Below are 15,601 nucleotides of genomic sequence, written 5' to 3'. Positions count from 1 at the left end.
TCCACATCTTTTTAATTTTCTTTGACAAAAGTGAAGTGAGAATTTAATTCTTACACACTTGCCATAGCTGTTCTGCAGTAGGTTTCAGACGTGTTCCAGACTTCTGCTCTTTGGTCTCTCTTGCCCAAGTCTTGAAAGATTTATACATTCGTTTACTGGCTCTCTGAGCTGCCAGACATTGGCCCAAGGTGTAATGAAATGGATTCACCTTTTGCAAAGCAGCATTTGGATTACATCACGCTCTGCCTTGGCCACAGCAGAGCTATGCTTTGATGAGGACCTCTCCGTCCATGGATGGAGACATAGTAGGCTTGTTTGGCCTGTGTACCACTGCTGCAAACTGCTGATTTTCTCAGTACTTTAGAGATGAAAGTCTTCCCACTGGAAATTCACATTTATCCTCTTCTGGGGCAGCTGTTTTTTCTTGGAAACTCTCTCCCCAAACTTTGTTTAAATAGTTCTAGATCTTTCAGTTATAGTGGTTATGACAGGCAACCTCCCTTTTTTTTTCTGCTGCTACCAGCACCATTTCCCTGAGTTTCTGTTCAGTCCCAGGGTCTCTGCATCTTACAGTAACAGGCAAAACAAGTCTGGCTGCTCAGGTGTCACAGGCAGTACGCCCTCATTTTTGAAGTCTCCAGTGCAGCAGTGGAAGGCAGCAGTTTGCTCTGGTGCACATAACGTTCCTGATAAATGACCTGTGGGTTGGTGGTTTGTCCAGCCTATATGTGTGGAGCTTGGGGCAAACTGTACTGCTCATCTTTAAGGCTGAGTTTCTTACTCTGAAATAATCCCCACATGCCCTTGTAAAACTAGTCCTTTGATTCCACACTTCAAAATCTATGTTTTTAGGCTGTGGTGTGAGTTCTCATGTGGTCCCGTGTGGTGCTTGCTGGGTCCTTACTCTGGTGTAGCATTTTGTTAAGCCTCTTTCCACTGGAATCCAGGCCATAGCCTGAGGTCACTGAAGAGTTTATTTATGTGGCCATTGTTCTGCAAGTTGAAGGTAACCTCTTCTACACCTGTGTGGGTCTTGAGTCAACAATTTTTCTTCTTCTCTGCTATTTTTTAAGAAGCTAGACTTCCAAGCCAGTACTTAATGCATGAGTCATCATAGTGGTAAGTATTAGATTCTGCTCCAGACAAGTGCCATGAGTGCAGCAAAGTGTCTTTTCCAGATGCCTGTGAGGTCTCCCAAGTTAACTGTTTGTAGTTTTATTCTGTGTCTATGTACATGAAGAAATGTAAACCTTTGCATTGTAGAAACGAGGTTTTCAGTGTCAGAGTGAAATAAGCAGGCAGTGAAAAATAAATCTGAGACATGACCAGTAATCCTCAGGGGTTTACTGGTCTTTCCTTTATCCTTCATTTTTATGGAAGGAAAAAATGGCATTGCCTTTGGATGCAAGGTCCTCTATGTCATGACAGAAGCTGCTGAAGTTCTAGATCAGTGCTGTTCTACTGAGTGTTCACCTTGGTACTTCTCCTAAGAAGGTTGGGTGCAGTTGCAAGCCCCAGTAACCAAACTGGCATGGATCTCTTTTCCATTGCCCTGAGTTTGTAGAAATAATTTCAAAGCAGCTTCCTTTAATGGGCTTGAAATCATGTTGCCTCACAGCTTTTTGGTTCATTCTTTTGTGTCATGCAATATGCTGCCTCTCCTGTGTGATGAGTTCTCATTGTCTCCCTGTACACAATGAGAACTTCTGCCATGAAATATGCTGCTGCCTCCAAACAATGTGGGGTGTTCTCCTTTAGACAGAGCATGCCAGTCTCACTCACAGAGAAGGGCTGTGTCAAAAAGCATCAAAGCATTCCACCTTTTCTTGGGTGTGAGTTGCATCTCCATGTCGATTCAATACAATGCAAGAACACAACCCTGAAGTCAAGAATTTAGAAGGAAGTGTTTTCCTCCTGGCTTCTCCTAGTAAGGAGTTATTCCCTGTATGACCTGGGGCAGCCCTGTTTCTTGTGTTCATAGCCATGTCTGCCCAGCCTCTCTATCATTTGCATCAAGTAGCAGAGCAATTTGCTGACTAAATGCAAGTGTTGTGAAGTTGGACCTCTCTTAACGGAAGTGTCTTTTTCTCTTGTGTTGGGAGGCCTAAATCCTGTGGTTCTTTTCTGGAGCAGTAGTTTTATGAAGAGTCTGTGTGTCAGTCCTTACAAGACATGCAGAGCAAGATGTTCAAAGATGCCTAAACGTGTGGAAGGTACTAGCATAATGGTTCAGAGACGTTTTCTGTAGTGCCAAGTGTCAGCCTCTTGATGCTTTGTTTTCAGGGAAAGTCACATCATGGATTTAAATTCCTTATTTCAGTCTAAGTACCATTCTCAGTGAGACACTGGTTGTCAGAAATTACTTTGTAAATGAGTTTGCAGAAGAGTGGAAAGGGTAAGATTAGGTGAGAGCAGGGAGACATCTTTGAGTGAATTGTAAGCGGAATGGTGAACAGGGAGGATCCTCCACTGCCACTCAGGCTCCCACTGTCCTGAGCCCGGGTTTGATTAATGAACTAACAACATGAAAAAAATGTCACAGCTGTTACAGCATTATGTCACCACCTCAGGCCTACCGCAGAAAACGCTCAGTCCCTTGCCAGGAAAGACAGGCAGAAGAGCCTATGAGAAGATGGTAGAAAAGGAGTGATGGTATTATCTTACAAGAATTTTCATCACTAACTTGAAAGAGTTATGGATGGCGTGAACTCATTGTCAGAAATTGATAGTTTGGTCTAGGTTGGATGGTTTTCCACATGGATGCTGAAAAGGACCCATGCCCAGAGGCTTTCTGCTCTGAACTGTAACTATGATGTTTTTAGTAGCTTCAACCAATGTAAGGTGTGCAGGCTTCTTAACAAGGTGACTAACTAGTACAATTCTTTTCATGAATAAATAGTTTTCCTTGTCTCATTATTTGAAATATGTGGACGGTGTTACTTGTGAGTTTGGTCCAATTCAAAGTGTCTGTTTAACCCAGCCTGATGAATGTATGCCTGACAAGGGCGGTTCAGGTAATTTCAGTCTGGCAACTTGAAAGCAACCAAAAACATACTCTTGTAGTGAAAAGCTTATGGAAATCTCTTGGCTGCCTCATGGAGGCAGCATCCAAGTAGATGGAGCTGTGCTACCAATGAAGAGATGAACAGCTATATCACCACATCTGGCACAGAAAACACTTGGGGAGTGTTACGGAGAGAGTGGGGCTGTGCCAGTCATTCCCATCAAAGCATCTCTCAGTGGTGACTAGATAACTGCTCCCCTAGCATGTGCTGGGAATGCCACCACGGGTCAAACGTCTTTTGTCATCTCCTGAAGGCATTCATCTCCCCTAGCTTTAGCCCTAGACAAGTGCAAGGTGCACCAGAACCCTGGGCTGCCCTTCTGCCTTATAAGAAGCTGATATCAACATGAAGGCCTGACTGCCTTGGTGGGAGAGAATGAGGGGAACTTCACAGATGTGTAATATCTTCCCTGGAATGTCATGGTTTGCAGGAAGCTGGTCAGTCTGGCAGTCAAGAGATGGTGTGAGGAGCAAAAGTACTGTAGCAAAAAGCTGTCAGCACTCTGTCAGCATACAGCTTCAGAGACTGTCCCTAGACTGAGCTGGAACTATCAGGAAGCTGGGAAGTTCTTGGGAGGCCAAAAAAGAAGAATCTGTGAGGTAGTGTCATTTTTTCAGCAACTTCACCCTGAAGTTATTTCTTGTCACTCAGATTTTCCATCCAAATCTAGTTACTTTATTTAAGAGAAGTAGAGAAGTCTAAGAGAAACAAACTCCGGAAATGTTTTATCAGCGTAGTTGGATCATCTCGTGATGGTTTGACCAGTCCTCATCAATCCTGTAATCCCGTCCATTTGGAGGACGTGTGAAGATGTCATCATGCTTGTTCAATACATCCTGAGCCCCGCATCTTTGTCCTGCATCGGTGATCGGCATAATACATAATCTGCATAATATTTTTAAAAGACAAAGGACTTTGTTCTGTAAAAATGGTTTTGACTGTGTGCCTCTCCCAAACTCTTTCTCTAACCCTGCCCCACCTAACATAAGGAAGAGCAGAGTATCCATAGGCTCACAAGGAGTGTGGTGGTGGCTTGTTTCCTACTGGCATATGGGATAATGGGTATGTGAAAGCCAATGAAGAGAGATTCCAGCTTGTGTTGAAAGTAAGTTTTGGTGTTGCATCAGGTGGCAGTGGCTGAAATGTAGGAAAATACCAGCATTAATGGCAAAATTGCAAGGAGGTGTCTAGCTCTGGGCTGAGGTTGAATGGAGGGGTGACTGCCAGGCCAAAGAGGGGCCAGCCCTGTCCAGGGGCTGGGCAAAAAGCAAGAAACAGCCAGACAAAGGGGTGAGAGTGTCAGCAGTGCTGCCTGACTAGGATCACTCACCAAGGCTCCAATCACTGCAGAGGGGTGCAAAATCAGGAAAAAATTGAGCCTGAGAAAGAACTGGGTTAGATTGTTCATATTGCAGGGGGAAATGGGGGCAAAATAGAAGGCAAAGCATGTGGTTGGGGCTGTTCGGGGCCAGGGTGGTCATCAGCTCAGGAGCATGACACCAAATCTGCTAGGGCTGTGTGGGTGGGTTTGCCTTGCTTCTGAAGCCATGGCAGTGGGATGTGACTGCCAGCATCACTGAACAAGTCCCCTGACGTGGCAGCAGTGAGTGTGACTTAAATTAGCAGCTGAGTTCATCAGAATCTCAGAAAAGGCCATTTAAGGAACCTCATTCTTGTCCACATCCCTCTGCAGTCCTCCACACAGGACTGAAAGACAGAGGAAGGTCATAAACTGCCCTCCCACTTCCCAGGAAGAGCTGCCTGCAGGCCTTTCCCCAAGCTGCTGCTAGCAGGATCTTTTAAGTCAAGACAGCACATCTCACTCTCCAGCACACCCAACCATTCAGTTCAAACTGGGAGGTGACCCTTGCCAGGAGGGCTTTTACCATTTCCAGGCAGCAGGGACATGCTGTCAGTGCAACTCACTGCCACCAGAAGTCATCCCAACTCCAAACACTAAATGGGAAAGCTGCCTGAAAAATGAGGGAACACTTTTGCATCAGGAATTACTCAAGGCTTTGGTATATAGTGTTCTCAGATATTTATTTCAGTGTTCTTATAAATGTTCTATTTGAAGAAAAATACTGTAATTGGCCAATATTCCACAGAATCTAAATATTTTGCTCTAAGACAGTACTTTCTTCCGCCACCTCACAGAGATTTACTTCTTTGCTGATTATGTGGCTCAGGCTCTGGCCATGATGAGGGCTTCCCTCCATTCTGCCCTCTTTTTACATGTAGCTGAGGTCTTAATCCAGCCACTGTCATAGCAAGGGGGAGAAAAGAATTTGTCTTTAGTTAATCCTGGGAGAAGCTTTCCGTCTGACAGACTTTCCACTGAGAATGAGGAGTATGAAAGAACACATATGGGAAGAGGATGGGACAATTGTGCTAAGCATCAGCTGTGCAGGGAAGGGGGCACTTGCCAGGAATGGGGAGCCCTTGAAAGAGAAGCCACGGGATCTCAGAATTCATTGGACCCCCAGAGCTCACAGCATGGTGAAGAGCAGGCAGTGTGGGTCAAGTGCCACAACTGGAACTTGTCCCTGCCAGCTCCTCCCTGAGGTTCTCCAAAGCCTTTGCTTGTTGAGGGGTTTGCCTTCCCTCTAGATGGCAAAGGTATTGCCCAGTTTCATAGTGCTGAAGGGGTTTTAGGCACACTGCATGGTCCCTGCTGTGGAGAAACATCCTGTCCTGCACCCAGGGCTCTGCGGTGTTCACGGGTGTCTGCTGGATTCGTGGTCTCGAAATGTACCAGGCAGAGAGGAGTGTGAGACTGCACCTTGGCAGGACTGCCATCAGAGCACACAAGTGGTTGGCCATGCTCTCCTCTCTCCCAAGTTCATGGCAGAGCTGAGGTCAGGCTGCTGGGCTGTAGCTGTTGGAACAAGCAGGCACCACTTTCCAGGTATGCAGACAGGTGAAGCCCAACTTTCTTTTGGGATGCCAGTAACTGATAGGAACTGGGTGTCTCTTGAGCAAGTGCTTCCCTGAAACAAGGAGAAAGATGAGGGGACTGGAGGCCAAAGGATTCAAGGGTACAAGTAACAGCATGCAGCATGTTGGTGCAAGTTCTGCCCAGCACAGGGAAGCACATTCAGCTGGGAGCCCACCACCCCAGCCTGGTGTTGAGCTGTAGCTGATGAGTTTTGGACCAGCTGGAGGCTCCTGCTGCCACTGAGGCTGACCCACAACGCTAGGCATAGGATGTGGTTGTCAAGGGAACCTGGAGTAATGGTGTCTGTCACACAGGGTAGTTGGTGGGACAAGCTGTCTGCTCTTTTTGCTTTCAGCAGGAAGTTTGGCAGTTATAGTGTGTGTTCTGTGGTGTTTTCTCAGTGACCAGTCTGCAATACCTGCTGTGTTTCCATGGGGTGGTTTGAGAAGTCCACTGTAGGAGCATCTTAAGAATTGTGAGGAAGTTTTGTGACATCAGATGGAGACTTTGATCCATTTTATGGTCTCCATGTATGTTGATGATATCCTTCATTATTCTGCTGGTTCACTTTGCCATGTGTACCTGGGGCCAGGAAACATCTTAACAGGTGCTAGGAGAATAGAAGGAGCCTTGTAACAACCACCTGCTGATATGCAGGGTGTTAAAGGTGCGTGGCTGTTAAGAACAAAACATAAATGCTGTGAGGTGATTAGGAGAAGCTTTGCTTTGTGACAGCTGGTTTTTGTGTCTTGCATCACAGCTGCTGGAGTGGGGACAGGAATCAGGCACGGTTTGGGTGGCAGGCAGAGCAGCTTCTTGAGGGACCGAACAGAGTATAAGGGACGTCCAAATGCAGGCACAACTTGCAAGGAATGGCAGAATTTTTGTGAAAGGTTATTTTAAGATTTCTCTGTGTGCCATCATACCACTGAGGAGGAGAAGGAATGTCATGGAAGGAAATAGCTGGATTGGGAGGCAGCTGTTGGAATATCATGGAAGGCAGTAGCTGGATTGGGATGTCAGCTGTAAATGAGTCAAAAGGAGCAAAGTGCTGGTTTGTGACCTCCATACATGATAGAGCTGCAGTTGACCCTAGTCAGGGACTGAAGTTGGGACTTAAGAGAATGACCTCCAGAAAAGGGAAGGGTGGGAAAGCACATCGCAGGGAGACAGCAGAGCATCATGAGATGCTGGTGGGAGCTTTTGCTGCAGGATAAGGATTTGTTCATACTGGCTTTGCAGTGGATAAATTAATCTTCCATCTCCAAAGTTAATTTGAGACCACATGTGAAATGCTGAATGGAGTACTAGCAATCTCAGTTGGTCAGAGCATGGTGCTAGTAACACCCAGGCTGCAGGTTTGATCCCCCTATGGGCCATTCACTTAAGAGTTGGACTTGTTGATCCTTCTGGGTCTCTTCCATCTCAGACTATTCTGTGATTCTGTGAAAAGCTCTGTGAATCTCATTGTGTGTGGACAGGGCATTTTAATGCAACAGCTCAGCCTGCCTGCAGTATATTAGGCATAGCAGCAAGGATTAGGAGTCCAGTGCAAGAGTTGGCAGAGTCACAGCTGGGCAGGGAAGACTCCCGACCAGGTGGCTGTTCATTTCTTTCTTACGTAAGCTGTCTAGATAAGAAGACAAGAAGAGGCAATGCCCTGGCATGAGAGTATTGCTCCCTACACAGATGGTCTCCAGTCTACAGCTTTCATATCTGAGCTTGTGCAAAGCAAGAAGGGAACAGAAAAAGGATGTTGGTAGTGCAGCCAGCTATGCATCAGAGAAAAGTCTATGAACAGCTATAAAAATAATGGAAAAGAACAGTAACTAGTGAGATTTATTACAGCTACAAAAACATCTGACATTTTGCACACAGAAGGTGCAGCACTGCCAAGAAAGATCTCCTCATGGTGAGCCCACAAGACTCGGGTAGTACAAGAGGACACAGCATGGAGCTGCGGGCAAGGGGAAGGATGGTCCTGGGGAGGAGCAGCCCTGAAGAGCATACTCAGGAATATTTTTCCAAGTCTTCTTAATTCCTTGTGGCTGTCCCAGGGGAGAATCAAGTGACTATAAGGAGAAAATATGTTCAGAAAAGAGTCTGGTCTTGAAATAGTTCACATGGTAAATGAGACAGAAGGGGCCCAGCCTGAGACAGGTGCAGAGGCAAACAGAGCTGTCACCAGAGAGCAGCAGATGAAAGCTCATCCTCTTGATCCATAAGGACGTGGTAGACCTGGAGCATGGGGCAGCCATCATCGACCACAGGCAGCAGGAAGCCTAGAGGTGTGACACACAGCCAGGCCCTCCATCAGTTGGCAGGACATGAGCCATTGGGAGCAGCACACCCAAGTGTCTTTTGTCAGCATGTGATATGGCTCATTAGCAAATACTAGGTCTGGTCATGTACAGGTTCTCGATAACATTACAGCTTCCAGGTTTCTTGGAGTCATGTGGCACTGGTGCCTGTGATGTGGTTTCCATGCTGCCATTGACCACAAGAGAGCAACCTCTGAGTGCTAAGGCAGATTTGTCCCCAGCTCCTCAGCCCTGGAGGAGAAATTGTGCCTGTAGCCCAGGCTGCCCATAGCCAGGGCTGCCTGCAGCCAGCCTGTGAGTGTGGGCCATGCTGAACCCTGCATTTGGGGCTGTGTCTCCCTCCATGCAGGCAGTGTTGCAGCTCTAGGACAAGTGGTCTGTTTGCCTTGGCACAGGGCTGCAGAGAGGACCTGGGCAGTCCAGGGGACTTGGCAATCTCTACCCAGGTGTGTTTGGCCTTGCTTGTGGTACAGTAGTGCCACTTTGGTCTCTAGTCCCAGTGATTTGGGGGACCTTCCCCAAACCCATCCCTGCAAGAAGAGTCATCTTGCTGTTGACATACAGCTTGTGAATAAAGCCATTTTTTGGGACAGTCTGGAAAAGGATTCCTTGATTGTCTCCCAGTATCCTGTTGGTCAAAATCCCTAACTCCTAACTGACAGGCAGGATTCTTGGATATACATGTGGCTGCTCTTCTGGGAAAACCGTGAAAGGGTTGGCATGTTTCACAGAATAGTTTAGGCTGGAAAGGACCTCAAAGCTCATTTAATTGCCCTGCCATTCCACTATCCCAGGTTGTTCCAAGACCTGTTCAGCCTGGCCCAAAACACTTCCAGAAATGGGGCAGCCACAGCTTTCCTGGGCAACATCACAGGGAAGAATTTCTTCCTAACATTTCATCTAAATCTCTCCTCTGTCAGTTCAAAACCATTCCCTCTTATCCTATCACTATCTGCCCCCCCTAAGTACTGGAAGGCTGCAATGAGGTCTCCCCAGAGCCTTCTCTTCTCCAGGCTGAGCAGTATTTGGAGATGTCTGGAGCCTGGGTTTTAGGGGTAAGTGACCAGGAGTGGCATCTTTCCTGAACCCCTCTTCTTTTTCCAAATCCTTCCTTTCTTGACCACAGCAGATCTCAATGTTGTGATTTGTGGGCTTCTGAGGTGTCTCAAAAAGGGGAAAAAAGAGTTCTGTTCATTCAGTGTAACAAAGAAACTGGAAAGGCAGGAGGGAGGAATGCTGTCTGGTCACATCTCAGGAACGTCCTGTCTGTCGAAATAATGAAGCAGCCTCCCTCAGTGTGACACACAGCCAGGGCTTCATGTGAGCTCCCAGAGCTGCAGCTGAGCTGGAGCCTTCCTCCATTCTGACAGCAAAAAGATATTTCTCTCCAGCTCCAGGTGGGGCTTCTGACGTGGCCAGGAGCTGTGGTCCCCCTGGGACCCTGTTTCTCACCACTGCTCAAAGTGCAGATAAAAGCAGGATGAGAGCCCTGTGGGTCAGCATGGTGGGAGGGATACAGCCCCTTGGAGGAAGGAGAGTCAGACAAGAGATATTTGGAGGTCTGGACAGGCTGGAGGGGAAACTCTACAGTCTACCAGTGCCATCTAAGCAGGGGCACAGCTCTGTGGGAAGTTCAGATGCCACAGAGTGCCTCTGCAGGCCCTGGCAGCAGCAGCTGTGCAGCAGGACAGGGACCATGCGCTCAGCCTGGGTACAGGTGTTGCCATGCACAGATCCATCTGGAAATGCCATACAGTAGGGAAGGGAGGTTCCCACTCTTCTTTGCAGGCTGGCAGCCTTGTGGTCGCTGGAGATGCTGACACCAAGGCCCTGACAGTTTTCAAGCACTCTAATCCCCCAGGCCCAGTGCCAGGGAGCAGGCTACAGCCTGGGGAGTCATGTCCTGAGTAGATGCTAGCTCCACGGCAGCCTCTGCCTGCAGGCTCCCTCTGCTCCTGGCAGCCATGGTGCCCTGCTTCTGCTTGTGGCTGCATCCTGCACTGCAGGGTGCTGTGCAGTGCCCTGGGCTCCTGCACTGCTGGGTACTGAAAGTGTTTCCTTCTCCCTTCTTTCCTGGTGCACAGGCAAGGTGGAATCATGGCCAAGAGGTGCCCAGGTAGGAGCAGGCTGCATCAGCGGCACTGCAGCAGAAGCAGACTCAGGCTCCTGTGGCAGATGTCATGCTACAGGATAAACCCACTGACTTCTGTGGCAGGGCAGGAAATGGGACAGACTGTGCTCGCTTCACAGGGTCCTTGGGGGATTCTGCATGGGACAGGGGCCAAAGGTCAGTGGAGGGAAATGGATTAACTTATCTGGGCTTTAACTCCTGCTAGCCAAGGCTGTGGTGGTGCAGGAGCTCAGTGCCCCATTGCTGCAGCCCCCACAGCAGGAGCTGAGCTGGACCAGGGTGGGCAGGGGCAAGAAGGGTGCTAACCCAGCATTTTTTGTGTGGATCTACCCTCTGGAGAGGCTCCACCAGGAGCACAGGTGCATGCCCTGAGCAGGCTGAGCTCCTGGATACTCACCAGCATTGCTCCTGTACCAACATGAGCAACAGACCAGAGTCTGCATGAAAGAAATGACTGTAGCCAATTTCCTGCTAAGCAGGTTTATTTACAAAAACTAACAATGGAGCAATTAAGGTTCCTAACAGCTGGCTAGCTTATTCCCAGGGAGGAGAACTCAACCCACACTAGGCACCTCACCACTACCGAATAGCAGAGACCCAGATTGCTACGGGAGTCACCTTTTATGCCCCTCCTGGGAGCACCACCCCCCTTCCAAGAGTCTTGGAGACAACTTGACTGGTGTTTGTTGGCTCATTTGTCCAGGTGATTGGTTCATTCAAATAGACAAGATAGGAACGTCGAGTGATTGGTGAAGTCCTGGTCCAATCTGGGTCCTCGGGTTATCCCCTTACACTAATCACCGTTGACCCCCTTCTTCTAGAAAGTTCTTCCTTCCCCTCCTGTCAATCAACTCCAGGCCTAGTACTAACACAAGAAACAAACCTAAAGCTAATCAGCCTCACACACAAACAAATTTAACAGTATCCCCGAATAACAAAATGCCCCTTAACCATTTACCAGACTTAACAATAACTTGGAACCTCTTAGCCATTAACTGTTTTAACGAATCATTAACAATAAGAGACTCTTGTCATGGGGGACTACAAAAGTCAACCTCCCACAGTCATTTATAACACTGCGGACATCTGGACAGATCTACCCATTCTCTTCCTCTGTGCAGGTAAAGAGGCACAACAGAGATCCAGCCCTCGAGATCTGCACCTGGGGCAAATTGGTTCTAGCTCATAGGGAAGTGGTGTGTGCTTTCTGCATCCTGGTCCCCATACAGGCCAGTCAAGTGCGGCAACTGGAACCCTCAATGTACGTGGCAGCACTGATCCTCCTTGGGCCATGTACCCCCCCAAAAGTGCGACTTTCCTTGTCACATGGCTCCTTCCTATCCCAGATGAAGCAGCACCCCTGGGCAGGTAGGAGGCTGCCCAGTGCCCCTGCCAGCAGCGGGATGTAAGAGATCCATCACACCTGATCTTGCCCTAGCTCCCAGCAGGATGTGAATCATGCCTGAGAAATGGGGATGGGTTTGTGCGTGAGTGCCCTGTCCTAAGCAAGTGGCACTGGTTCCGTGCAGGCAGGTGGTCCCTGTGCCTGGTCTGGCTGCAGCAGAGCTGCCATAATGGTGCCCTCCAGCTGTGCTGCATGTCCCAGGACACCTTCCAGTGCATCACCCTGGCCACTCTGTGCTGCCCAGCCTCCATCGACACCCAAGGGCAGCACTTAACCCATCCCTTGTCCTGCCCCATCTCTGGGGTGCACCCATGCCCAGGTTCTGCCATCTCTCAGAGGGCACAGCACTACATCCACCCCAGATCTGGCCTCTCTTCATGCCAGCCTCTGAACTAAACAAGCTGCATAGTGCCCAGGGACCTACTGTCCAGGAGGATCTTGGCACATCATCACACCCAAGGCTGCAATCCTCAGGAGTGAGAGGAGGAGTCAGGGAGAGCCCAACTTCTCTTGCAGCCCCAGGCAGCTGGAGGAGCTTCTCTCCTGCCCAGAGGAGCTGGGCACCATGTGGGTACTCTGCCATGGGGGGCCCTGGGAAGTGGGTGTGAGAGCTGTTGATAATAATGATGTCACTGTTGATAATAGCATGGTACTCTGTGGGAGCTGCCCTGTTGTCAGCATACAGAGGAGTGGCAGCATCAGGCTTCATATGTGCGTGCCATGGGTGAACAGCACAGTGCACTGAAGCTAAGAACTATCCTTCTTCTCCTCCTCCCCTTTTTATTCCTCCTTCTTCTCCTCCTCCCTGAGCTCATCCTGCTGCTTTGGTCAGCCAGGTGTGGTTGCCTGGCCCAAACACCCACCTGGGGTGACAGGTCCCCCCCTCCCTGGCTTCCTCTGGGAGTGAGGCCAACCAGGTCAAGCCAATTTGTGATTTTGGGAGCAGTCACAAAGTGTTGGGTGTGTGGACAGTAGGATGGACACAGGTCTGTGGGTGTCAGCAGTTCCCAGGAGAGGAGGCATGAAACCAAAAAAGCTTCAGGATGAAGAGAGGGATCCCACAACCCTCCTCTGCCCAACTGCAGCCTGTGCAACCCTGCACTGCCAGTGGGTCTGTGCTGCCAGAACAGCAGGGTAATGCTGGCCCCATACTGTGCTCCTGTGCCCAGAGGAAAGGCCATGCCTCAAAGAAGATTGAATTCTCCCTGCCTAGCACTATAGTCACATCCCTACCCTTGTCTGCATTGTCCCATACCTGAGTCAGGAAGGTGTCCAAACCAGTTCCAGACATGTGCTTGCACAATAAAATTCCATCACTGGTATTTAACGTTATGTTTAGCATCCCCAAAGGGAACCCAAAGGATTCTTGCCCCTCCTCTCTTTGCTGTACTTGTCCCCTGGCTGAGGGAGCCCCCAGGACCTGTGCACCCACCCAGGCCTCTGCCCCCTGGTGCAGGTTCATCCCATCTACTGGGCGATATGCCTGCCTTTGTCAGCACAGAACACACAACAGTGCACTGTGATTGCTGCAGATCGGTGAGATCACTCCCTCACCTGCCCTGCACCAATGCACAGGGCAGCCACCTGTGCCCTCCCAGAGCCAGGCCTGGAGCTGAAGCCTTGGGCTCTCTGGGGGGATTTTTAAATCTCTCCTTGCTCCACTTCATGGAATAAGGAGGTCTGCTTGGAGTCTGTGCTTGGCTGGCTGCATGCCCACCTCACCCCCAGGGAGCCCCGCATATGCTGTGTGGTGGGTGGTGATCCTGGGGATGTGTGAGTGGGTCAGTGAGGATGTGACAGGGTCACTGCCCTGGGAGAATGCAGCCAGGAGTGGTGCAGACCTGTGGGAGCAGAGGCAGGATAAGTGCCACTGTATATGCTGAGAGCTCTGCACCCAAGACTACTTTATCCACACGGCTCAGCATGCTTCTGCTTCTGGGTGCTCCATGCGGGAAGGCCACCATCCATGCTGCCAGCCACGCACCAGTATCCATTGCCCTGCCCAGTGCTGCTGCTGGCAGAAGGGCTGGGGAACAAACCTGATGTACCTTCAACAGCTGAAGGTTGGCAGTGGGGTCCCCCCCATAACCCAAGGGCAGATGAGCTGCTGCCAGCTGTGCTGCTGCCAGCTGTGCTGCCTGAAGGCCAGGAGCTGGGTATGTGCCAGTGCCTGCTCCCACATGACAGCAGAGCTGCAAGTGATGCAGAACCTTGAGTGTGCTGGTGCCTGCTCCCTGAGGGGCTGTGTGACAGAAGAGATTCAGGGCAGGGCAGACCCCAGACCCCTGTGTGACAGCTCTGTGGCAGAGATCATCTAGCAAGTGAAGATGATGTTGCTGCTGAGACTGTCAGAGAATGATGTAATGTTAGAGGGCACAGTGCTTGGAGGGGCTGGCTTTAGCATAGTTGCTTGGGCAGGGGCTGTCATGCTCCAGTGGAGCCCAATGCTGCTCAGGGCTGGAGAGTGGAGAGCTGCTGAGGAACCTAGGGGAGCAGAGGGCTCTGGGATGCCAGTGCAGCTGGAGACCCACCCTGCCAAACAGGCCTGAAGTGAGATATCTGAACCAACACTCCCAGTATGGAAACTGCTGGACCTTCTAGGCACCTCTACCACACCCCAGCTTTCTGGCCTACAGTGGTGGGTCTTTCCCTGTGACAGAGGGTGCTGTGGTCCTGCTCCATTCCATCCATCTTCCCAGATTGCTGGGAACTCCCAGAGTAGCAGTGAACTTAATCTCAGTGACCTGCTCTGGAGAAGCCCCTTGGTCTCTGAGTTGCTGGTCAAGGCAGGGAACAGCACCTCTCCCCATCTCCTAGGAGCTGGAAGCAGGTGGCAGCTGCCTGGTTTGCAGAGCCCACAGTGCTTCCCGGTTACTTCAGGTACTTAGTCCTCTCGAGGGAATACTTCTGGCCTTTGCCCAGAAGCAAGATTGACCCCCAACAAGTTTGTCCTCTGCCGAGCAGAGGACTTCAGCTGCAGGTAAGGAGCTTGGGGTCTCCAGGGGAACCTCTCGACAGCAAGACACCAGGGCTTGGGTGTCCTGGCACTGTCTTCTGGGACCTGGGACAGGATGTAAGGGCAAGCACACCACAAGCAGCTTCTGAGTTGGAGCGAGCAGTGGGACCATGTGGGGGGGACAACATATCCCCAGGGAGCCCTCGCAGGTTTTTGGGGGTGCCCTGGGCATTAATCCTGCAGCGGTGTGAGGGAACAGCTCAAACAGCCCCCCAGTGCATGCAGGGGCATGCCATGGTGGGATCCCCCGGGCCTGGTGGGGAGGGCCTCTGGGCAGGAGGTGCTGGTGGCTCTCTGTCCCGCATCCCGCAAGCCGAGTCAGCAGCAGCTCCTGCGGGCGGGGAGTCCCCGGGCCCGGGCTGGGCTCGGGAACACTCTGCGGGCAGCGATACACCCTGGGGTGCCACCCCAAGCGGGCCAGGCCCGAGTTCAGCTGCACCGGCACCGGCGTGGGGACCGGGACGGGAGTGAGTCCGGAGCCCCGCGGCACGCCACGGCGACTCGTCTCAGTGCCCGAGTCACGGTGCCGGAACAGTGCTGTGCACCGGGATCCGGGACCCGAGACCCGCAGGTCCGGCGGGGCGGGGCGGGGCCGGGCCGGGCCGGGCAGGGCAGGCGGTGGCGGGGCGGGGCGGTGAGAAGCGTCGGGGCTGCAGCGCTCCTGGGAGCACGAACGGCAGTGGAGTGGAGTGGAGTGGAGTGGAGTGGAGTGGAGTGGAGTGGAG

This window comes from Corvus kubaryi, unplaced genomic scaffold (assembly GCF_017639235.1).
Source record: "Corvus kubaryi isolate FWS band 111438036 unplaced genomic scaffold, C.kubaryi_AGA036_p1.0 127, whole genome shotgun sequence".
Lineage (NCBI taxonomy): Eukaryota > Metazoa > Chordata > Aves > Passeriformes > Corvidae > Corvus > Corvus kubaryi.
This window is presented reverse-complemented; position numbering follows the sequence as displayed.